Consider the following 24244-nt stretch of genomic DNA (forward strand, 5'->3'; position numbering starts at 1 on the left):
TCTTCCAGGATCCTATGCAAGATCCACCACATTTCATTTAGTCACCATGTTTCTTTAGGCTTCTCTTGCCTGTGACTGTTTCTTAGATTTTCCTTATTTTTGATGAGCTTGACATTCTCTAACATCAGGCATTTTGTAGAATATCCCTCAATTGGGATTTGTCAGATGCTATTCTTATGATTAGACCAGGACTATGGTATTTTTGGAGGAAAAACACAGAAATGAAGTGCTATTTTTAACGCGTCATATCAAGAATACATGGTGTCAACATGACTTACCGCAGATAATGTTAACTTTGATCACCTGGCTGAAATATTGTGTTTTAGGTTTCTTGGCTGTAAAGTTACTCCTCTTTCACCTTTTTTGTGCTGTACTTATTGGAAAAAGTTACTGTGCACCGGCCACACTTCAGGAGTGGAAAGCTGAGGTCAGAGTAACTACATAAATTTTTGGGAATTCTCCTACATGGGAGAGGTGTCTCTTTCCCCAGTTATTTATTTAATTATTTATATTTATATTGATATGACTTGTGGATATTTATTTTACACTTTGGTTGATAATCCAACCCAAATATTTATTTTGTTGCTCAAAATGTTTCAGTGTTGGCCACTGGAAGCTTGTTCTGCTATCTCTTACTTTCCTTTGATACACCCCCATTGGTGTAATTTTTTTTTTAGCTTTCTCACTTTCTGGCACTATAAGCTACTTGTCTTGCATATTCCCTGTTCCAACCCTAGGATAGACTATTTTTGTAAGGAACCCTGGATCCTCTTATTGAAGAATGGTATTAGAAATGAAGACCTTGGCATTGGGCATCATTACTTCCTTTAACATATAAATAGGGACCAAGGATCGCCAGACATTTACATAAATCTTGGAACAAGAAAGAGAAAAATAAAGTTAAATACTCAGCAAGATATCCCAAGAACAGCAGTCCCCAACCTTTTTGGTACCAGGGACTGGTTTCTTGGAAGACAATTTTTCCACAGACCAGGGTGGGGTGATGGTTTCAGGATGATTCAAGCCCGTTACATTTATTGAGCATTTTATTTCTATTATTATTATTACATTGTAATATGTAATGAAACAATTATACAATTCACCATAATGTGGAATCAGTGGGAGCCCGAGCTTGTTTTCCTGCAACCAGACAGTCCCATTTGGGGGTGATGAGAGACAGTGAATCAGGCATTAGATTCTCATTAAAGCATGCAACTTGGATCCCTCACAGGCGCAGCCACAGTAAGCTCTAGCTCCCAGGAGAATCTACTGCCTGCTGATCTGACAGGAGGTGGAGCTCAGGCGGTAATGCAAGCAATGGGGAACAGCTGTAAATACAGATGAGGCTTCACTCACTCACGTGCCACTCACTGCCTGCTGTGCAGCCTGGTTCATAACAGGCCATGGTTGGATACCCGTCTGCGACCCAGGGTCTGGGGACTCTTGCCTAAGAAAGTAGTGCTAATTCAGGGTATACAAAGAAAAATATGCAGCATCCTCAGTTGTAAGATATTGTATCCAAAATTTAAGAACAACATGCTAGGAAAAAAGCTAAATTATATGCATAAGAAAGAACTCAAGGAAAATAGAAAAATGACAAATGCAATTAAAAAATTATTCTGAAAGTCAATAGAAGCATTGGAAAAACAAAGTCAAAACTCAGAGAAAATAATGCCAAAAGTCATAAGATTGCAGTGTATATAAGAAAAGATAACACTCAGCCATCTATCAAAGGAGCTCAACCAAGAGTTTTAGAGTAAGAGAACAGTCAAATTGGTGAAGGAGAAGATATTAAAGAAATAATACAAGAGAACTTCTCAGAGTCAAAAGTTATACATCTCTGGATGGTTTTGATGGTTGAAAAAGACCATGTCTAGATACATTATTGTGAAATTTAAGAGCACCAAGAATAAATAGAATATACTAAAAGCTTTCAAAGGAGGAAATTACTAGGTCCTTAACAACAGAAAATAGCATTAGATTGACATTAGATGTCTCAACCTCAATACTGGATGTTAGAAAAAAATACGTGAACATTTTCAAAGCTCCAAGTATAAATACTTTTTCAGTTTGGAATTCTATACCCCAGGAAACTTTCTTTTTTTTCTTTAATTAATTAATTTATTTATTCATTTATTATTATACTTTAAGTTCTAGGGTACATGGGCACAACGTGCAGGTTTGTTACATATGTGTACATGCGCCATGTTGGTGTGCTGCACCCATTAACTCGTCATTTACATTAGTTATATCTCCTAATGCTATCCCTCCCCCATCCCCCCACCCCACGACAGGTCCCAGTGTGTGATGTTCCCCATCTTGTGTCCAAGTGTTCTCATTGTTCAATTCCCACCTATGAGTGAGAACATGCAGTGTCTGGTTTTCTGTCCTTGTGATAGTTTGCTCAGAATGATGGTTTCAACTAATTATTAGATTAGAATAGAAACATTTTCAAACATATGGAGAAGTGGAAAACGCACATCCATCAGTTGTCCTGAGGAGGTTACCAGATGTCCTGGTTCCAACAAAATGAAGGGGCACATTATAAGCGAAAGGCAGGAGGATGGGAGAGAAAGGAAGTCATGGGCTTTTCTTGAATAAACAAACATAAATGCCAGAATGACAGCTCTGCAGCAGGCCTCACGGAGCAGCCTGTCCAGGATAATGCTGCAGGATAAGTGTTCTAGGAGGGTGATATCCAGGAAAAATGTCACATGAAATTTTGCACTATCCCTGAAACTCTGAATAACTCATACAGGCTCTAAGGGCAGACAATAATGCAATTAGAAATGCCAGGAAATAACCAAAACTGCTACAAACAAAACCAAACCAAAACTGTGAGGGAATGCTATTCTATAATACCACTTGATGTATATAATATCTATACAGTTGAAATAATGTCAACCCAATTAATTAATGACAGTTGCATAACTCTATTAGGAACAGGTGAGATGAAGGTGAATGCCCTTTAAAGTCTTCATTTATCAGAACAGAAAGTCAATCTACGATGACTAAAATTGAGGAATTCATGAATGGAAAAGCCTAAATTGTAAAAGTGGCAGTCTCTGGGAGAAGGGTTAGAGTACTTCTGGGGGAAAAAAGAGATTTCAGGGTTTTTATTTATTATTATTATAAACATCACTTTTTTTTCTTTTTCAAGTATGTGCACATGCTATTTGCATATAAAATAAAATGCATTACCATTTAATATATACTCACAAACTTAGGCAACTAGTTAAATGTTCTACGGGAGAGGAAACTGATTTTCTAGTTCTCTACCTCTCCACTGAGGGAGAGAGAGCCTCTGTGCTATCGATTTGGGCATTTTTAGCATATAGATGGAATTGAAGCCATAAAGTTTCGAGTTTATCCAAAGAGAATGTGGAAGGACGAGGCAAGAAAGCCTCCAACAGATCCCAGTCAAGCGAGGTAGGTGTCATAAAAATCGAGGGAAGAAAATTGAGAGATTGATCAGTGATCATAATATAGCTAACATTTTGAGTTCTTAGTTTGTTTCAGGGGATGTTCTCTTTACATATATTAAATCATCTAATTCTCTCCATGAAGTTGATACCACTACCTATATTTTCCAAATGAAGTAAATAGAGATTTAATTGATTATACACATTTCCCAAGTTCATAGAGTTTACACTTGCAGGATCTGTGATTATTAAATAGGCATTCCCTTTCTGGAGCTCATATTCTTAACAATACGGTTATCCTATCCTGGGGAACCCTGCCAAGAAATCAAGGATCAGGAACTGAGGGTTCCTTGACTTTAAGGCCCACAGCACACTGGCTTGCCTTGAAGAAGTTCAGCTCCACTTGAACAAGGGATGGGGACTTATTCAACAAACATTAATCAAAAGTCTAAAATGTGCAAATCTCTGTCTTGGAACACGTGGAAATAGAGAGAACTAAATATGTGGCTCCTATATGCAACAAGCCCATACTTGAGTTGAACTTCCCGTTCATGACATTCAAGATCTAGAGAAACTATTACAATTAACACTTCTTTTCTTCTGCCCCACACATTCCATTACAGAAAAGATGTCCACTTTTGCCCCCCCCCAGAACTATATTCTCTAATTAAGAAATCGATGCTGATTTTATTATCGTTTTTAGGTTCTGTGTGCATAGGGACAGCTTGATTATGCTAATCAACATCACTGAGTTTCTAGATTATGCAAGTGCCTTCATTTCAAATCTAGGGATGTTGCAGAACAGCAAATTGGGTTAATTTGACTTTTTTTTCAATTTGTAAATGTACGTGTTGTGTGTATGTTGCGTATATGTGTGTATTGTGTAGATACACATCCAGGGAGCCAAGAGCTCTCACTTTATGATAATGCAGAAAGAAGGCAAAGCTTCTGCTACTGTAAAATGACACTTTCCATCCTTACAAGAGTCCTTTTGTTCCTAGGTTTTCTCTTGCTATATTTCCTGAGATTCTTTTCAATTCTTTCCATTCCTTTGTTTTTATTTTTCTCAAATCCCTTCTTTGTTGGTTGTTCTTTCAGGAGACCCTGAAGGGCACAAAGGACTGAAGTTACCACAGCATAAAAATGCCAGGAGTTTAGGAACTACTGAGCAAATAAAAGACTGATGCAGAAGCAAACACCTTCACAGAGCATTTCTATTCTGTTCTAGCCTCTAGGCAGATTCATCTTGCTCGCTCTTTTTATTTCATGCATATTGATTCTAGGACTGTTTTGTACAGCTATCCGCTGTATCTCCTCACAGAAAAAAGTGAAGGCATACAGATGTGCAATCACACTAGTCCAGCAACACAGCATGATGCATACAGTGAATAAAACACATTCTTTACCGGAGGTTTGAGCTTTCAGCAAACAGTGTGCCCTAATTTGCCCTAATGTTCTGTCCTCTGAGCTATGGCAGTGATAAGCAGATGATGGTGCACGGGGCTCCAGCCGAGCTGAATGGAAGCATACTGAGTTCAAAGCACTTTAGCTTTAAAGCAAACCCCTCATTAAGAAACATGCAATGCAATATTGACTATGGTAAGGATAGAGGCAATGGCAAATGAAGACAGCATTGGTAAAAATAGCACACATTTACTCCCAACACCAGTATTTAATCCATTATGAAGTCATTTCTTTGCCTTTTTCTAATTCAACATTCCTTTTGAAAGCCTCCTCCAATGCCATTCAATAAAAGCAGCTGTGATTATCTGAGTAGCAGGTTGCAAAGCCTCAGATGGAAGAAAAAGTGGTTATTCCAGTGGCAGCCCTAGGAAGCCCAGTGTCTACTGCCCTTCGAGCCAAGAGGCCACCTTTGGATGCTTTCTGAGACCTGGTTCCTCCTGCTATCACACTTAACCTTTATATGAAGTGTTCTCCTTCATTTAAAATGAGCTATAAAATAAGAGGCTTCAATAAATACAGCACCTGCATCAAGTGGGATTTGAGTGTATAAATGCCTCCAAATAGTCCTTATTAATGGTAGCCTGGAGCCACTCCTGTAGCAACAAAGTCCTCAAGTCTAATGAACCATTACAATGAAGAGAAACAGTGACTTGGTCTTAATTCCACCCTCTAGAAACGTTCTCATTGAAGTTGTCTTACTGAGGAATTATTCTAAATATATATAAGGATATTCTCTCAATTCTAAATGTGTACCGTAGCCTAGAATTTTAAGTTTCATAGGCTTTCCCTTGATTTAGTAGAATTGACAACTTTGGTGATCTATATTTGGAAATTTCCAAAGCAGATATCCTACTCCATGTAAAATACTGGCTCCAGATTTTTTTTTAAGTGATTGCTATTTTTCTGTGACCTCGTAATAGTTAAATTTAGGACCTGGAATTGTCAACACTTTGCTTCAGCAGAGGTAAAACTGCTACTTGTGCAGAAGCCAGGGAGGAGGAAACACAGAAGCCATCCAGGAGGCGTTCATTCATGTGATACAAGCAGCCCTCCCCACCATTTTGCACCTGCTCTTGCCTACTGTCTGGATCTGGCTCTATTGTAACATTCTATACCTTGGTCTTATATTCTCTTATTGGTCTTACATTCTCTTGTTGGTTCTTCTATCAAATTGTTTTTCTCCTGAGAATTTTCTTGCCTTTTGTTGTTCTATAGCTCCAGCATATGAACAATGCTGGTCACACAGTAGGCATTTAATTATTGCTTTTTACATGAATAATGAAAATCATATCTAAACTTACAGAACTACTGATCCATCTGGGAGGAATCTTAATCAATGCCACATGTGATGAATAAGGAAACATATCGACTGCCTAAAAAATCCATGTCTGGAGTAGCAGACCCAGGAGCAAAACTCAGGAAAACCTGCCCCCTCGCTTTGGCTGCTTCACTTGTTTGCAAAGCTCCTTCAGATTCAGCGTGCATGTGAGCCGGAGATTTGCCCTGAGGTGGAAAGATGGGCAAGCAGTGCTTGCCTGAACTGCCAGGGATTCTAAAGCTGCCCCAGGATTCAGAAAGAGAGAGACAGAGTGCCACTGTTGGTTGGTGATGATTACTGCCTGAGGGTGTGAGTGTGTTAGCGGTTGTGGAGGGAGGGTTTGAGGATCAAGGGCCACATACATTTAAATAAGCTCCACGTCTCTGAGCACCTGCTTTGTGCAGGTCATTGTAGCACAGGGCTAGGGGTGGCATTTGAAAACGAATGAGGAACCTACCTAGGATAAAATATTAAGCAAGCTGGAAAGCTGTCGTGAGTTTATGAAATGGTCACTGGACTCTGAAAAGAAACGTGACATCCAAAAATCTGGGATTGAGTTCAGAAAAATCTCGTTTAGCAGCTGTGTAATCATGGGAAGGTTACTTGAAGTCTCTGAGCTGCGGTATCTTAGAAGGTATTAGGGAGAATGCCTTTAATAGTCAATAATAGACTAAAGATAGCTTATGTTGTAGAATAATTTACTGTCTCATTTAACCCAAAGTAAAGAAGTAGGTACTCCTAGAATTGGTGAGCTGCATAAACTGTTGATAACGTAAAAACACAGGGACCTCCCCGCTTTGACTCTGTCACATTAAGGGTCAGGGTGTTAGAATTGCCTCCATAGCAGTCACAGGGTGGCTGCACCAGCTCCAAAAGTTCAATGCACACACAATGATAATCCAAAGCAAAAAATGGGGAGGCAATGGGAAGCCTCTCCTTGTTGGTCTCTCATTATTAGGAAAGAAAATATATCCCAGAAATTTCGCTACAATTCACTGGCTGGAATGGATGCCTTCACCCACACCCCCAAGTCAATCCACAGTGAGGGGAAGCCACCTGCACGGTTGGTTAAGAGGAGCAGGATTCATTCCCTGGGGCCTGGCCCACTGCGGCTGCAGACCCGAATGGAGTGGGAACGCTGAGAGTAAGGAGGAAAAGGAATTGGTGTTTGTTAGGAAACCTATCCACCAACCTTTCCTGAGGCTTGAGGTGATGGGAACCGAAGTGCACTTGGTCAGCTATAAATCAGTATACGAGGTAAAGTTATTTCCATCATAATTATTTTTGCTGACAGTGAGTGTTTGTACCTGGAGCATTTCACCTCATTTCTTCACTAAGAGAAACTCCATAATAATAGGTTATCCAAGAAAGGGAAAAGTATCCATTTTTTTCTTGGTTTCTGACCTTAGGTAACAGATCTGGTAGCTAGGACAATGAAAGCCTCTGTGCATGTTCTCCAAGGGCACTGTGTCCTGTGCCCAATGGAAGGCAAGAGGGTGATGGAGAAGAAGCGTGCAGGGCAAGAAGCAGAGCTGAGGCATGAATGGATGTTACCTGGGGGCTGCCCCACTCCTGCCAGTCACCCTTCCCTGGGAACATTCCATACACATGTGTCTAGACTGTGTGGCCAAGCCCACTGGTCAGAATGAACTGGTCCCAGGGAGGCCACTGGACTGCAGCTGGTGCAATCGTTTCCTCTTGCCTTGAAAATTGGGAACGGAGAGACACAAAACTAGAAGTTGCTGCAGCAGAACACCCTACAAGACAGAGCTGGAGCTGTGGTAGGAAGGCCCCTGTCCTCCAGCTCCTGAAGTTCCTAGCATGGCCCTGGCCCTTTAGATTTCAAGGGAGACTAAAAGCGTGCTTACGAGGAGAGTAATTGTGAACTAAACAAGCTGTTCTCTCATCCTCTACTCCCCTTTTTCCTTTGATATTGTTCACCTTTGACCACTGACCCACCACTACTGACACTGGGTCAGTGGGTCTCTTCCTACCTTCAGAGTTTCAAAATTTTAGGTTCTGAGGTGAGAATAGAAATAATTCCACACACATAAAATAAATTTGGCAGTCCAATCTTTTCTCAGGTTGATAAAGCGTATCTGTCTGGGTAGAGGAGAATCCCAGGAAAATCAATGAGGGTTCAGATGCTGATGGTTTCTGCCACCATGTACACACATTCTCACACACACATACATGCATGCACACGCACACACAAATCCATGCACATGTTCACACAGATATACATGCACTTGTGTACACACACACACACATTTACCACCACTCCCGTACCACCCAAAATTGATCCTAGATTGCGGTGATGAAACTCCCAATTTAGTTTGTAGGATCTGAAAACAGAGAAATGGTTTTCTCTTTCCTTGGAAGAGTCATAGGACTCCAGAAGAATGACTGTGCAGGTGACTAGACAGAAAAACATTAGAGTCTCACTGAGATCCTGGTACCTTGGTACACCATAGGAGGAGAACCAATGCACTGGTGTGCAGCCGAGCAAGGAATGATACCGAAGAGGCAACAGCTCCTGGGTCTGAAGAGTCTACAGAGACAACAGAACGACCACTGGCCTGGACCTCTCCGCAGATGTTGGTGTGAGCAGAGGGCCCTGAGGACAGAGCCACACTGCAGGCCACTGAGGTCCTCTTCCCTTAGATCCATGTGTAAGTCTGAGTGAAAGGCGGCACAGCTAAGGGATAACTGCTGTGGGATGGGGGTTGAAATAGAAAAGAAATGAGTTTTAGAAGGGGAAATAATATTTCTGGCACATATATATATATATATGAACTGAGATTTATACTCATCAGTATAACTGATGTTTATACTCATGATACTTTCAACAAATTTCTTTTTATGCTTAAAAGCCACATAGAATGCAATTTTTCTGGAGGTATTTTTTTTATTTATTTGTTTTGCTTCAATCAAAATACATAAACCAATACCAAAAGACATCTCATCCAGGTCTTTGTGCTGCAGCTACCAGACAAGCAGACTGTAGGAGTTTTTATTTCCTTCTTTCTTTCTTTTTTTTTTTTTTTCTTTTTTTTTTGAGGCAGAGTCTCACTCTGTCACCCAGGCTAGAGTGCAGTGGCCCAGTCTCGGCTCACTGCAACCTCCGCCTCCCAGGTTCAAGCAATTCTCCTGCCTCAGCTCCAGAGTAGCTGGGATTACAGACATGCACCACCACACCTGCCTAGTTTTTTGTATTTTCAGTAGAGACAGGGTTTCACCATGTTGGCCAGGCTGGTCTTTAACTCCTGACCTCAGGTGATCTACTCGCCTTGGCCTCCCGAAGTGCTGGGACTACAGATGTGAGCCACCACGCCCAGACTCTCATTTTCTTTTAACTAAACTTTTTATTGAAAAAGTACATGCATACACAAAATTATGCAAATTGTAATCATCCAGCTTGATGAATTATCACAAATCAATCACCCATGTGACCAACAGTCATACTAATAAATTGAATGTTACATCTCTCAAACCCCTCCCAGTCATTGCCACATCCATTGTTTCCAAGGATTAACACTAGTCAGACTTCCCACATCACTATTAGCTTTGCCTGTTATGGTCTTTTATAGCCACAGAATCAGGTATGTATCTATTCATGTCTGATTTCTTTCATTCTCTTTCTGTTTCTTTCCCTATGCCTCCTCCACCGGACATACAACACTTCTACACTAAATATCCCAGTCATTTCCTACACACTTCTGAAATAGTATACATTTATTCACTTATGATTTATTTTTGATCTATCCACAGTGTAATAATTTTGGACAGTAGTCTCGTCTGCCTTACTCACCACTGCAATTTCAATACATAACAGTGCCTGACATTAGTAGGTGTTCAATAAATATTTGTGGAGTGCAAAAATTAATGATTTGAACATTGTCTCCAAAATGTTTCTTTCTACAAATATATGTTCTCAACATGAAAAAGTATTTGGCCATATTTATCTGGCTTCTCTTGTTTACAAATGCTGCCATGTCTTAAAACAATTAGAAATGATCCCTTTTGAGTTTGAAGTTTGCTGTTGACATTAGCATATTTTCATAATTGGGAGAAATGGCTGTGAGCTCAGAAGCAGACTTTTTTCTTTGTACTTTTGTGCAGTAATCAGCAAATAACATGACTGAAGGAGGCAGAGCATCATGCAGTAAAATGGTGTGCATTTTAGGATGAGCTATGTATTTGATTTGTATAATTTGGAAATGGGAACTTCAGTGATAACTTTAGTCACTGAATAAAACAAAGCTCATGAGACAGGTTTGGCATACTGAGTTGGGTTTTTTACGCTAGCAATAAAGAGGCAATATCTTATTGTGTAGCCTGTATTGTGGATATCTTGAGTTCTCACATTCCATCAACATTTCTATTTAAGGAGCAGGTGACTGCACACTGTATGAGGACTTTCTACTTCTCAATGCATTTTTGCCCTGTGAAATAGCTGACTCTTTCAGTAACAGACAAAACAGCAGGACAACAACTGACCTCCCCCTACTGCCACTTCCACAACCCACACTGAGGGACAAGGTCCACCCCAGGTGCTCACTGGGTAGAAGAGATGCAAAACCTGGGTGCCTACTAGAGAGAATCAAAGAGGGAGGCCACTCTGCTGTGGGAGTGACCTTTGACATAAAAACCCACCCAGTAGCAGAGCTCAAACCATTGGTATTCTCTGAATTTAATAAACCCTTCTTCCAAAGGGAGGAACAAGAGAGGTGGAGTTACAGAGCCTCACATAGCATAACTTCAGATGGAAACTTTCACATTGGTTCTACAGATGGGATCCCTTGGAAAACAGGATTATTTGACAATACTGTCTCAAGAGCACAGAGATGTTTGTGGAAGTTCCTACTGTGTAAGCCATCCCAACCTGGGCAAAGATAATATTTTTTCCCACTCTTAGGTTCTTCCCCATCATGTCTGGGGTCACAAAGCAAGTGGATACTGCCCCTCGGCTGACCTGCTGTTTCCCTCCTGGGTAAAGTCATCATCTGCTGAAATAGCATTTGTTACCATTGCTGCACCTGCCATGGCCTGGCTATCTGTGGCCAAAGCTTTAGGTAGCATCAATATTTCCTTACTTTCTTCTCTTATGCCTCTAATGTAAAACAAGCTAAAGCAAGAAACAAAACCCAGGAAACAAGAAACATAACGAACATCAAAATTGTGCTTTAAACTCTTTTTCCATCACCCAACCCTAGGAAAGATTTAAGCTTTTAATTAGTTTTTTCGCAACCAAACTTCAACTTTGAGACAGAAATATACTGGCTATTCACAAGACAATATTTTCAAAGTGTATTTCATGATAGAATAATTGTTCAGGATATTAATAGTTGTTCAATAAAGACAGGATCAAATATCATTAGAGGTTATACAAAGAGAGGGTCAATATATTGAAAACATGGGGATGAAGCAGATTTCTTGTAGCGTGGGACTTTATAGAACCTTAGCCATGCCCAGATGTGTTGTGATTCTCTAAAAAGGACTGTAGTTGGAAGTAGTTCCAAAACCAACTTGACCACCAAGTACAGTAATTCTAAGAGCATCCTGTGGTTTCCATAACACTCTCTGATCAGTGCTGTTGTAGAGAATAATAATTGAGCAAACTCTCCGTCAGTTAGCACAGCATCAAATTTAATAGCATCCTTGATCCTTCTATCTCCTTTGCTTATATAAATTAATATTAAAGACCTGTTGTAGTTAGGAAGCATATATTTAAACAGACAAGGAAGCAAAGACAATGAGCCAGAAATGGTTTGAAAAGTAATGCAAATTGTTCTTTTTAAAAGAATTATCTGCCTTTGCAAGACTCAGAAACTCAAGGGAAGATTAGTTGATGAGACTGTCCCATTTCATGATCTTTGTTTTCCCTTTGTCCATATTTACAGAATTGAAGAGATATCAGCAAACACTAACTCAGAATCCCATGTACTGAACTGATTAAAAAGAGAGTAAGTCTATTATGGCAAAGATACCACAGAGGCAGAGATGTGAACTGGAAAGGACTTTTACCTCCTCCACGCATGATATGACAGGGGTGTCTGCTGCTTCATGATAGCCCTGTTTGTCTTAACAAAATATGATGAGTAGCAATGGAGAATCCTGCTAGGAGCAGTAACTGAAACTTCAAAACAGAAAGAAAGAAACAATTATGGTTAAGGGGACTGAATGTAAGGAAAACATTTGTCTTCATACTCTGCTCAAAATGTGTGGATAAGCATATGAAAAAATCCAACCAATAGAGCTATCTAAATCATGAAAGCCTTCTATCTGTTAAATTTTTTTTCTTATTATGCTTACCAATGCATGCTTGTTAAATAGCCTCTAGGCCCATGTTAATATCAAGATTAAAAACATAAGTTATTTTAATAATATTACCCAAGTGAGACAGGTGGCAAATCTACCACTCAGGAAGAAATCAAGCCTGGAAACAACATAATAATCCACAGCACAACTAAGAGAAAAATATTCAAAAGCTTCCAACAATTCATGAACTTATTATTAAATAAGATAGACAAAATAACTATTCAGGCGGTTTGTAGTAAATTTCTTAATCGAAGACCATCTTGCAGTATTTTTTATGCTGTGAATCCACTGAAATTTGGCAAAAAAAAAAAAAAAAGGAAATTAACTTCTTCCTTTTTGTTCCATTAGTTAAGTATAACTGAGATCTAGATAACCTCAGAAAGCGAGGACAGTATTTTCATCTGCACAGCATTCCTTTAAGTCTGTTATTACTCTCGATCCTTCAGTTGATTATTGTTTATTTCTGCAAGTCAACAGATTCCACTGCAGTAGTGCTTCAGTATGTTTTCAAAATTTGAATGTATGTCTATTTCTCTTTTCTACTGTAGGAGATTCTAAACATTATTTGTGTAACAAATCAAAGTTTTCCAATGCCCACAGAATACTAGAGATGTCTTACGTTAGAATCATGAGACCAAAAGTTTAGAACATGAGGATTCTTGGAGATAATCGCATTCCCACATTTTACCATCAGAAAAACAATGAGGTGCATTGGTCTGCAGAGTACTGGGATTTATCTGGCCACACCTCCAAAGGCTAATCCAGTCCCCCAGCTTTCCACGTCTGCGTCTGCTCCCACAGCTGATTCCACTCTTCTTCTTCTTTTTTTTTTTTTTTGATATGTAGTCTCAGTCTGTCACCAGGCTGGAGTGCAGTGGCGTGATCTCGGCTCACTGCAACCTCCGCCTCCCAGATTCACGCTATTCTCCTGTCTCAGCCTCTCCAGTAGCTGGAACTACAGGCGTGCACCACCACGCCCAGGTAGTTTTTGTATTTTTAGTAGACACAGAGTTTCACCATGTTAGCCAGGATGGTCTCTATCTCTTGACCTCATGATCTGCTCCGCCTCGGCCTCCCAAAGTGCTGGGATTACAGGCATGATCCACCACGCCCGATGGACTCCACTCTTCTTACAGCATCAGTTCCTTCCCAGTCCTCACACCACCTGGGCTTCAGGCAAGAAGAGTTTTAATAACCTCCTGTCTCTGGTTAGGTAAGGTTTGAATCAAATCATTCTTGGATTGTTGATTGGGCTGCTGGGCTAAGTCCTCAATGGTTTTTGTTTTCGTTTTTAGTTTGGTTTGTTTTTATGATGATTTTATTTAGAATATGGTCGTGCATACACATACATACATGCAAGCACACCCACATATGCACAGCACACACCCCCACATGCACACCACATGCACAGCAGCACACAAACGCACACCGCATACACATCACGCACACACACCATGTGCATGGCACACCCACTCACATGTACACCCCACACCCACCCACATGTGCAGCACACATACCACACGCACAGCATACACACCACCACATACCCACATGTACATCACATACATACCCACGTGCACATCACACCCACGTCATGTGCATAGCACACATGTACACCACATGCACCGCACACACACCCCACATGTGCAGCACGCACACATGCACATGTGCAGCACACACACCCACATGCACACCACACACACCCACATGCATAGCACACACACCCACATGCACACCATACACACCCACATGCACACCATACACACCCACATGCACACCACACACCCACATGCATACCACACACACCCACATGCATACCACACACACCCACATGCACACCACACACACCCACATGCATAGCACACACACCGCAAGCTTTCTCATCTACAGGGATAGGCCCTAAACACGGGCAATTTTCTTTTGTCAGCCAGATACTTTGCTGATTGACTTCACTTTTGATTGTATTGACTCTGATACCTTATCCCTGGGTTCTGCCTGTCAGGATATCCTAGTATTGGATTTTGGAGAATCTCAAGGGTGATTGAATTCCATAATCCAAAACCCAAGCCATTGCTGCCTGACTGAGCCGCTGCTTTCAGCCAGGCATACCACTCTGTATCTGGCCCCAGGGAGCGTATGGTCCTTGGCTGGGTCTCAATATAATCCAAACCCCCTCCACCTGCTTAGTCAAGTTATGAATACCTTGCCATGATGAAAAATTTTGAAATATTTAAACACCAATCTTTCTCGAAGTTGGCTATTCTTTCTTCCAAATTCTGTTAAATCTAATAATCCACAAAGACACACCTAAATTGACAAAGATGAATGCCTTTCAAAGAAATGTAAAAATTATTTTGTAGTCTAAAATATATTTTCTCTATGCAGATAAAGCTCAAATAACTGAGGATTTATGTCACATCTTCTTTAAAAAGTGTGTTCTCATAAGATAGAGGCATATGCTGCACAGTGAAATGCCAGAATTGAGATTAATTAGCCCAGAAATCAATGCACAGAAGTGCACCTAAGATTCATACGTCCTCATGCCTTGAGCTAATGTAAAGTAGCATTACTCCAGGGGAAAAATAATTTCCAAAAGAACTGAATATATGAAACTGTTATCCCATGACAGAAAGTTAATAGGCAGGCAGAAGGTGTTATTTGGTGGCTGTGACAAAGCAGTATGAGAGATTCTAAATTTTTAAGAGTGTTCTTTTTTTGTAAATTAACTTCACCCGTCAGAAATTTTTCCTGTAGAGGAGAGCTGAAGATCGGATGTCTCTCGAAATCAGAGAAAAAAATGAACCCAAAGGCAGCAGGGCTAGTTACGTCTGGCAATCACGAGGAGCCTGAACAAGTTCAGTTTATTATTCACTAGGAAGTTAGGGAGTCACAGAATGAACAGACATATAAATTTCTAGTACAAGATATTCAGCTTCTATTACATGAAAGCAGGCTGAAGATTTTAGGGTGTTTTTCTCAGAGGCCCCATAGTGCCAAAATGTAAACCAAGAGAAAACTCTAAATAAATTGCTTTGGGATTATTTTAGCTTTCATATTATAATTTAAGCCAACATTTGCATGTCAAAATCTAGACACTCCCAACATTAATTGCAACTCAACCAAGCCACCCATCCAACATATATAACCTGGATCGAAGAGGGCATCACGAAAAAGTGCATGTAGTTATGTTCACAAACACCGTGAATCCTAAATCAGCTCTCCCCAGCCTATTCAGGACACTCATCACAGCTGCACATTTATGATGTTTGCCATAAGGAGGAAGTGAGGTGCAGTAGAAAGAGCATGAGCTAAGTAGAGAGACCTGTGTATCCTTGAGCAAGTCACTTGACCTCTCTAAACATCAATTGGTTCGTTTGTAAATTAGAAACAAGATCTACTTTGAAGACTTGAGTGCATTTAGGAACACAGTGAGTGACAAAAAGTGAGCACTCAAAAACGCTTCTTTCCTCTGTCTTCTTCAAAATGCGTATGCAAAGGAATACTCTGACAGTGTCACTGAAAATTTCAAAATAGACCTTGCATCCTTTCAATAGCCTTCTTATGCTCTTATTGACCAGGGTCTGTTGTGTGTCATGGAGGAAAAACTTTTTCTCTACTCTGTTAGGTCAGTGTCTAGGGGCCTATGAATTAAACTAGCAAAAGACAGATTCACAGGAGAAAAATCACACATTTAAAATTAATATTTATGTGCATGAGCATTCACAAAAAAGAAATAATACTCAAAAAGGCAGTTAAACTTGAGGGCCTGTATACTATTTTAATAAAAGAGGTTTGGACTTAAAGGGAAAATAAATTGTGGGGAAGTGACTAGGAAACACATAGGAAGACTAATGGAGGATAAGATTTATTTTAGCAAGGGGTGTTTATGCAAACTCACCTTCACAGCAACTCTCCATCTCTAATGATAAGAATAGTTCTTCTCTTCCTGATGGGAGGGGAAGGGAGTGGGCATTTTTCAGATAGGGAAATTTATGCCCCGCTTTCAGACACATCTAAAGAAGACTTTCATACCTCTTCTAGCATGTGCTGATTCTCAAATGCCTGCAGGTCAAAATAATCCTTATGCCAAAGTTCAAGAGTTAAATTGTATAGGTAACTTACTCAGAATAATAGAGAAAGATCCAGAAGAAACATTATTTGCAGCTGTATCCTAAAGACATGGTGAGGTTTCTGATTTCTGGAAGTCATCTTGCAACTATGTTTAAGTACAATTCAAAGAATGCTTTTACAAGATCAGTTGTTCAGAATAATTGCTTAACCTAACAGAGGTTAAATAAACTTTCAGGTCAGCTTTTCTTAAAACAAAACTGATGTATATGTCTCTGGGATCTTGCCATGCATTTATTCATCATATTCACCATTATGCTATTCTGGTGTGGTCCTGCCAGGCTAGACCTCCCAGTAGTAATGAATATTAATGTTATTGTGGAATGAGGTGTAATCCTGCATGTATATGGAAAAATGCTTCCTATTTTTAAATTTGATTAACCCTTCAGTTAATCAAATAGATAGTTTCCATTTATTTCACTGAGAGGTAGTTTGCTGTAAAATCTTAAGTTTTTGAAAAATTATAAACAGGAGAAACTGCAACTCAGAAATTCTAGGATCCTGTATTCACCTGGGTCACAGGAAGAATCTAACCCACTAAACAACACTAAATAGAGTGAGACTTCCAGGAGACTGTTCCTTCGCAACATCCCCATTCCAGAACAATCTTGCAATCAATTGACACATATAGTATTTTTTTACTATCAAATGGGTTCCATGCCTTCTGCTATTTCCAGTTCATCAATGCAAGGTCATTAGTCTTTCCAGGCTATGACACTGGAGAATACGTGTTTCCAGATGGATCTTGGCATAAAGAATCTTTAAGGATTTGTCTCTGTAATCACTGCGATTCATTCTCTTTTTATTATTTCCTTTTTTTTAATACTATTTCCACTGATGGCCAGAAAAGAAAATTTCTAGGTTTAAAAAGGAATTAATTCCTCATGTTTTGTTGTTTTAAAAGTCAGATGTTTCCTGAAGCCAGGCAGAGACGATAAGGTGTAAATGCAAAGTCTGATATACCTCCAAGTCTTTTGAGTGGACTCCAAATCAACATTATAGACAATCAAAATGCTGCTACATCCCATAACTCTTGCTATTCCTGTTTCTGGCTTCTTCAGATTGAAGACCACCAGCCGCAATGAATTATGCTGAACTCCATGGTGGTTTTGTGACAGTAACATATGAAGACCAGAATGAGACCATAAAGTCCGCTTGAAACTTGAAGTTAGATTTCAGGGCTTGATTTTTAGCAACATGTATGCCTAGCTGGATGCAGCAGTCTCCAGATGTATTTGACAGATATTGTATCCCTGCTTTTGCAATCCTTCAGCTTGTGGTGGTTATTTTTTTTTCCCTAGAGCATCTCAAAATTGTAATTAGATTCCTTGTTGTTGATGGCTTAAGTGGGTTTCAAAAAGTGCTTGTAGCCTTGTTTAATTTCCTAATGAATAAAACCAACAGCACACACTTAAGACAAAAGATCTTAATCATTTATTAAACATTTACCTGATATCCAAGTTTCTATTAAAATTGTTTTACTATTATTCATAGCTTTTGACAAACCAATAAATAAGAGACCCTTACCCCTGTTTCAGAAGTTCTTTGACTTGCAAACTCAAGTTATGGATTATAATCAGTAAAAGATGATTCATTCTCTTCATTTTCACACACACTCAAAACAGTATCTCTCACTCCTTGTCAGTCTCAAATGCAGGCTTAGTATGCCTACAGGTCATTCCTTGTCTTCTTGCAAACTTATTTTCTTTGACTCAGTGTTCCCACTGAGCGAGGAATGACCTTAATCTGTGATGGAAAACATGACACAGCAGGTATCACTCAGATGACTGAATATCTCTGAATATATAATATGCATGCAATGTCTACTACACAGGGATATGAAAAAGATTGCTAGACAGAAAGAAAGCTTCAAGCAGCAAAGCTTCAAACTTTTGATAGCAATTTTATAACGTCTTCACATCCCCTTAAAATTTAGACCAAACAATTAAAAGACTTTTTTTGGATTATTTATAGTCCACTATGAGCTGAAACCCCCTCCTCCCCCAATTCATATGCAGAAACTCTAAACCCCAATGTGACTGTATTTTGAAATAGAGCCTATATGGAGGTAATTAAGGCTAAATAAGGCCCTAAGGGTGGGCCCCTAATTCCATAGGACTGGTGTCCTTATAAGAAGAGGAAGAGACACCAAGGATGTGCAGGCACAAAAGAAAGGCCACGTGAGGACACAGAGAGAAGGCAGCTGTCTGCAGGCTGAGGAGTGGGACCTCAGGAAAAATCAAACCTGCTGGAACCTTGATCTTGGACTTCCCGCCTCCAGAACTGTAAGAAAATAAACTTTTGTTGTTTAAGATACTCCGTCTGTGGTTGTTTTTTTTTATGGCAGCCTTACATAATCCATGTAGGGGTTTCACAGATTTAAAAAAAAAAAGTATTGAGTTTGGTTTATACATTTAAAAAGCTAACATAAGAACAATAAAACCTTTAACTTGTGAATAATATTTTTTATTGTTAATGAACACAATAATTCCAGATTGATGATAATACTATAATGAGAAAACAGACTTTCAAATTCCTTTATGACATTGTTTTTAATACGAAGAGGCAGTGCTTTGAACATGTAAAATTCATAAACAAATCTCATTTATCTGCATGTACAGGATACAGCAATGGCAACCCTACATGAAGGTACCATTATCTCTCGTAATATCATCCAGTCCCCAGCTGTCATCTCCAGATGGCATTTCATGGAGCTGACACCATTCTCTATGGCTTTAAGATTAAGCTAGATAAAGTTATAATTAAACATAACAAAAATTACTAATAGTCATCCTTTGAAAACAACGCCTGAAAAATGTGAAAAGCAATAAATCCCATTAAAGAGATGAGCATACAATCATAGAGAACTGAAGCCCAAAAGCAGTTCATGGATAGTCTAGGGAGCTTCATCTACATTGTGCAGCTCCATTCAAATGTAAATATTACACTGAAAGGACTTTCAATTTATCTTCCCACTTCCGTTACTTCAGAACAGAGAAATGAAGTATCTGGTAGCCTAGAGGTTAGGTTATGGGGGGAGGGGCAGATGACAAAGTTGGTTCATCACAAGGTAAGAGCTCATAGCAGAGAACTTCACTTATAAGGGAGACTCCTGAAAGGCAATCTGTTCAGGGAGTAAATTAGGAAAAAATACCCTGCTCTGAGAACCAGACTATAAGAAGACATTCCAATTTGGTCCTGACTCTGTATGGAGGAGAGAAAAAGAGAAAAAGAAAAAAGCCTTCTTTGACAACGTCAACCTCATATAAATACAAAAGCAAGATAAATACTACATATGTGGCTCTGTGTAACTCCAGTCAAAACTTAAGTTAAATAAATTTGAGGTTTGCAGTGCCTCTAGGTGGCTTTCAGAAGCAAACCATCTCTGTGATCTCCGACCATCTCTGATGACCCCTTTATCTGGTCCAAAGTAATTCCCATAAATGATGTATCAAAGGAAATAAGCTTATAAGAAAACCATAAAGCATTTGCGGAATAAAACATGATGGGCAAAAGTGAGAAAAATAACTCATTGGAGAATTACAGTCATAAATTTTGCAGACAGTAGAATTAACTTTTTTTTTTTTTTGAGACAGAGTTTTGCTCTTGTTGCCCAGGCTGGAGAGCAATGGCTCGGTCTTGACTCACTGCAACCTCCGCCTTCTGGGTTCAAGCAATATCCTGCCTCTGCCTCCTGAGTAGCTGGGATTACAGGCACCCACCACCACACTGGGCCAATTTTTGTATTGTTAGTACAGACGAGGTTTCACCATGTTGGTCAGGCTCGTCTCGAACTCCTGACCTCAGGCAATCCATCCACCTCCGCCTCCCAAGTGCTGGGATTACAACAGGTGTGAGCCACCCAGCCCACCAGAATTAACATTTTTAAAATATAAATATTTAATATGTTTATTAATATAGGAAGATTATGAAAAGTATAATAGAAGCCAGAAATATTTGAAGAACAAAATAGAGCTTCTGGAAGATAAAAATTTTAATAAGTGAAATTAAAAACACAATAGAAGAAAACTATAACAGATTTCAAATTGCACAAAAAAACTACTAAGCTTTAGAATATAAAGGAATATTACAGAATGCAGTGTAGAGAGACTAACTGGAAACATGGAGACAGGAAATAACGGTCAAGAGAGATAGGGGCTTGGTGGAAGGAGCTAAGATACATCTAATAGGATTCCATAAAGTAAACATGGTGAGAATAGGAAAAAAAAATAATTAATGGGTAAGAATTTGCAGAATTGATGAGAGATTCCAATTCTCAGATTTAGAAAGTCCCCCGCTCAAACAAAACAACAAAAAGCTATCCCTAAACACATCACACCAAAAGAACAATTAGTATGGCAACTGACTTTTCCAAGCAGTAATGAATGCCATCAGTCAATGAAATAATATATATGAAGCAATCAGAAAAATTAACTGTCCATCTTGTATTGTATGTATGGAAAATCTATGTTTTATGAATTAATAGGAAGCAAAAACATTCACAAATCAACAAAAACCTGAGGGATTTTATTTACAAAAGATGCTCATTAAATAAAATTCTAAAGTATATAGGTCAGGAAGAATGAAAATGATACTAGATGGGAGGTCTGAGATACACAGAAAAAAAAGCAAAGAAATGCTAAACTGTTAAACATGGGTAAATCTGACATGCATTGACTATAAAACAATAACTGTGATCAAATAATGGGGATAAAAACAAAGCTGAAATAGAGTACTAGACATCAATAGTATACAGTTCGCGCATACAGCAAGAATGAGTGATTCTGAAGTCTACTTGTTTCTCAAAAGAGGCGCAGGGATATTGCTACAATTATTAAAATTTATAAAGCAACTCACAAAAGAACAGAAGCAGAGAGTGCAACTTCCAAAGCAGCAAAGAGAAAAGAAATGTGAACAAAATGAAGCAGTCCTAAAAGTATGCTAGACATGAGAAATCATAGAGAAGATAGAAAACTACAGAAAAACAAGCTACAAAATAATGTGATGGAAATTTCATCTAAAAATCTTAGAAATTACATTAAATATTCTTTGACAAAATGTCTGTTAAAAATACAGATTGTCAGGTGTACATTTTACATTTTCACATTAATAAAAGGATAAAAATAGTCAAATCAAGTCTAAAATTAAGCAAAGAAAGATGATGTACCTATGTTAATAGCAGATAAAACAGACTTTAATAAAATAAATTTAAGAAAAGATTTTCTGATAAAATTCCCCACAAATAGAAATATATGTAATGTTGAGAAAGCTACAAGGCAACTTTGTTATTCCACCATTTGACCGGAAGACATTCACACTTTCATGTCAATATCTAGAGGTTTTGTCAGACAAAAACTTGGTGGGGCACAGGAGATTGGGAGGACACTATTAACAAATATGGTTTAGCGTCTGGTAGAAATGCATAAGTTTCTTCATCCAATAATGGGAAATTGTATATCAACTTCAATTTAAAAATGGAATATAAACATGGATTCTACTACATTATGAAGCAAATCTAAGCACATTTTAAAGTTTTATTGTTATGCAGCCAGTGGCCTCTAAAATGAAAATAAATTAGAAATCTATTATAAAATATTTAAAATAAAGTAGTCTTTAACATTGGAAACTGTACTCCTTAATAATGTCATGGGTAAGAAAATAAATCATAATGGAAATATAAAATACTCAGAAATACATATCAAGGTTTTAATAACCAGGCAGAAACAGAACATATCCCCCCAAAAAAAGCAAATTAGAAAACTGTTCTGAATGTGACAAGTTAGACAAGAACTAATTGAAAGAACTTCCAAATTCTTAGATTGGAAGACTCAGTATCAAAAAGTGGTCAGTTTTCCCTAAAGATGTTTATAAATTTATTACCATCCTCCCAAAATGGCATTTTTTTTTCTGGTGCTAAAAATTTAACTGCAAACTTTCTCTGGACATGGATGAACTCCTCTAGAATCCATGAGTGGGAAGAACTTGCTTAGTGATGACCTAAAATGCAGGGAAAAGAGATTGTTAAATTTAATTTTATAGAAATAATTTTTAAAGTAAAGCCTTATTTTGTGTCAGGTAGGCTGTTTGGCACTTCAGAATCATTTTTTCCTCTAATTATCGCCGAAACCATAGAAGATAGGTTTAACATCCAAATTTTACAGAAGAGAAAGCTGAATCAACATCAGTTTACATAATGTGCCCAAAGTTCCATCCTAATAAACTGATAAAAGTTCATTCAACCCTCATGTAATTTTACAACAGTACCCATGTACTTAGCCAGTATACTCGTACGACTACCAATAATTTAAGAAATAGGCTAAACAGTAAAGAAGAGGACTGGAGAATTATATTACTCCAGAAGGAAAATTGCCTCAGAGCCTTCGGTAAAATATAGCACAGCAAAAATAATTTTTTCCTGCTTTATTTGTTTAAATAAACTGAAAATTATGGAAAGAAAAACCAAACAAAAAGATTACATAAGAAACAGAATTTTAACCCCAATGTAATTAAAAGGTAGTACCCAAACTTAAGCACCACCTATAAGCAAGGCTTGATTGCAACGAGGATGGGTACAGCGTTGAGGGAAGGAGGGTCTCCACACTGGCTCAGGCTCATTCAGACCTCTGATGGGGCAAACATTCTGCAAAGGTAGTTGTCATGCTCATAAGCAGCAATGCCTTGCAATGTTCTGGGGGCTCGAAGCTTTTGTGACTTTTCTCATCATTGCTGAGTAGTGGGATGATCAGACAGAGGTAGTAAATTAAAAAATAGAGAGCAAAAATGATTTAACAAGAAGCTGCGTACTGACTGGGGGTCCGGGGAAGAGAAAGAGTGGCAACCAACTTTGCAACTGCTAATCTTAGTTGTCCGCCAAGATCTAAGGCTAAATCATCCAAAGAAAGAAATATCCCAAGAACCCTCCTGGGTAAGGAAGGTCAGAAAAAAATACAGCAAATGGTAAAGTCCAGCAATGACGTGCAGGCTGAAGAATTCAGGGAGAAGTGTACAAATGCCTGCAAGGCCCTTTGAAATGCATCTAAAAATAATATAGATTGATGATTGGAGAGAAGGATGAATACATTGATAGATACATAATAAAGCTAATAAAATGGTAACTGTAGACTCTAGCCAGTGGGTACACAGGTGTTCATTGTACAATTTTTTCAACTTTGATGTATGTTTCTACATTTATATAATAAAATGTACAATAAGGAACTGTGTCAAATAAGTCATTTCTTAAAAAAAGAGGCAATGACTTAGCAGAAAATTATGTAGACACAATAAAAACTCAAACAACAGTCTGCCTCAGATCATCGTGGTGATCTTCCAAATTTCAGCAGGGATGGTTGGTTTTCCTGCAAACCTTGAAACAATCCCATTTAGTGACAAGTAATAATTAGAGCGTAGCCATTGTGCAACCTTTGCAAAGTTGTTGAAAATATAAAGAAAAGAGAGTAAACACAAGAAATAAAAAAAGAAGTGAAGAAAATCCACCAGTAAACAGCACTCTGAAGGAAATAAAATGTATAAAAACAATAAAAGCAAGCAACAAGACCATCATTTTCCATGAAAGCAAATATATTTAAATTAC

The sequence above is a fragment of the Gorilla gorilla genome, chromosome 12 (genome assembly GCF_029281585.2).
Source record: "Gorilla gorilla gorilla isolate KB3781 chromosome 12, NHGRI_mGorGor1-v2.1_pri, whole genome shotgun sequence".
NCBI classification, from domain to species: Eukaryota; Metazoa; Chordata; class Mammalia; order Primates; family Hominidae; genus Gorilla; species Gorilla gorilla.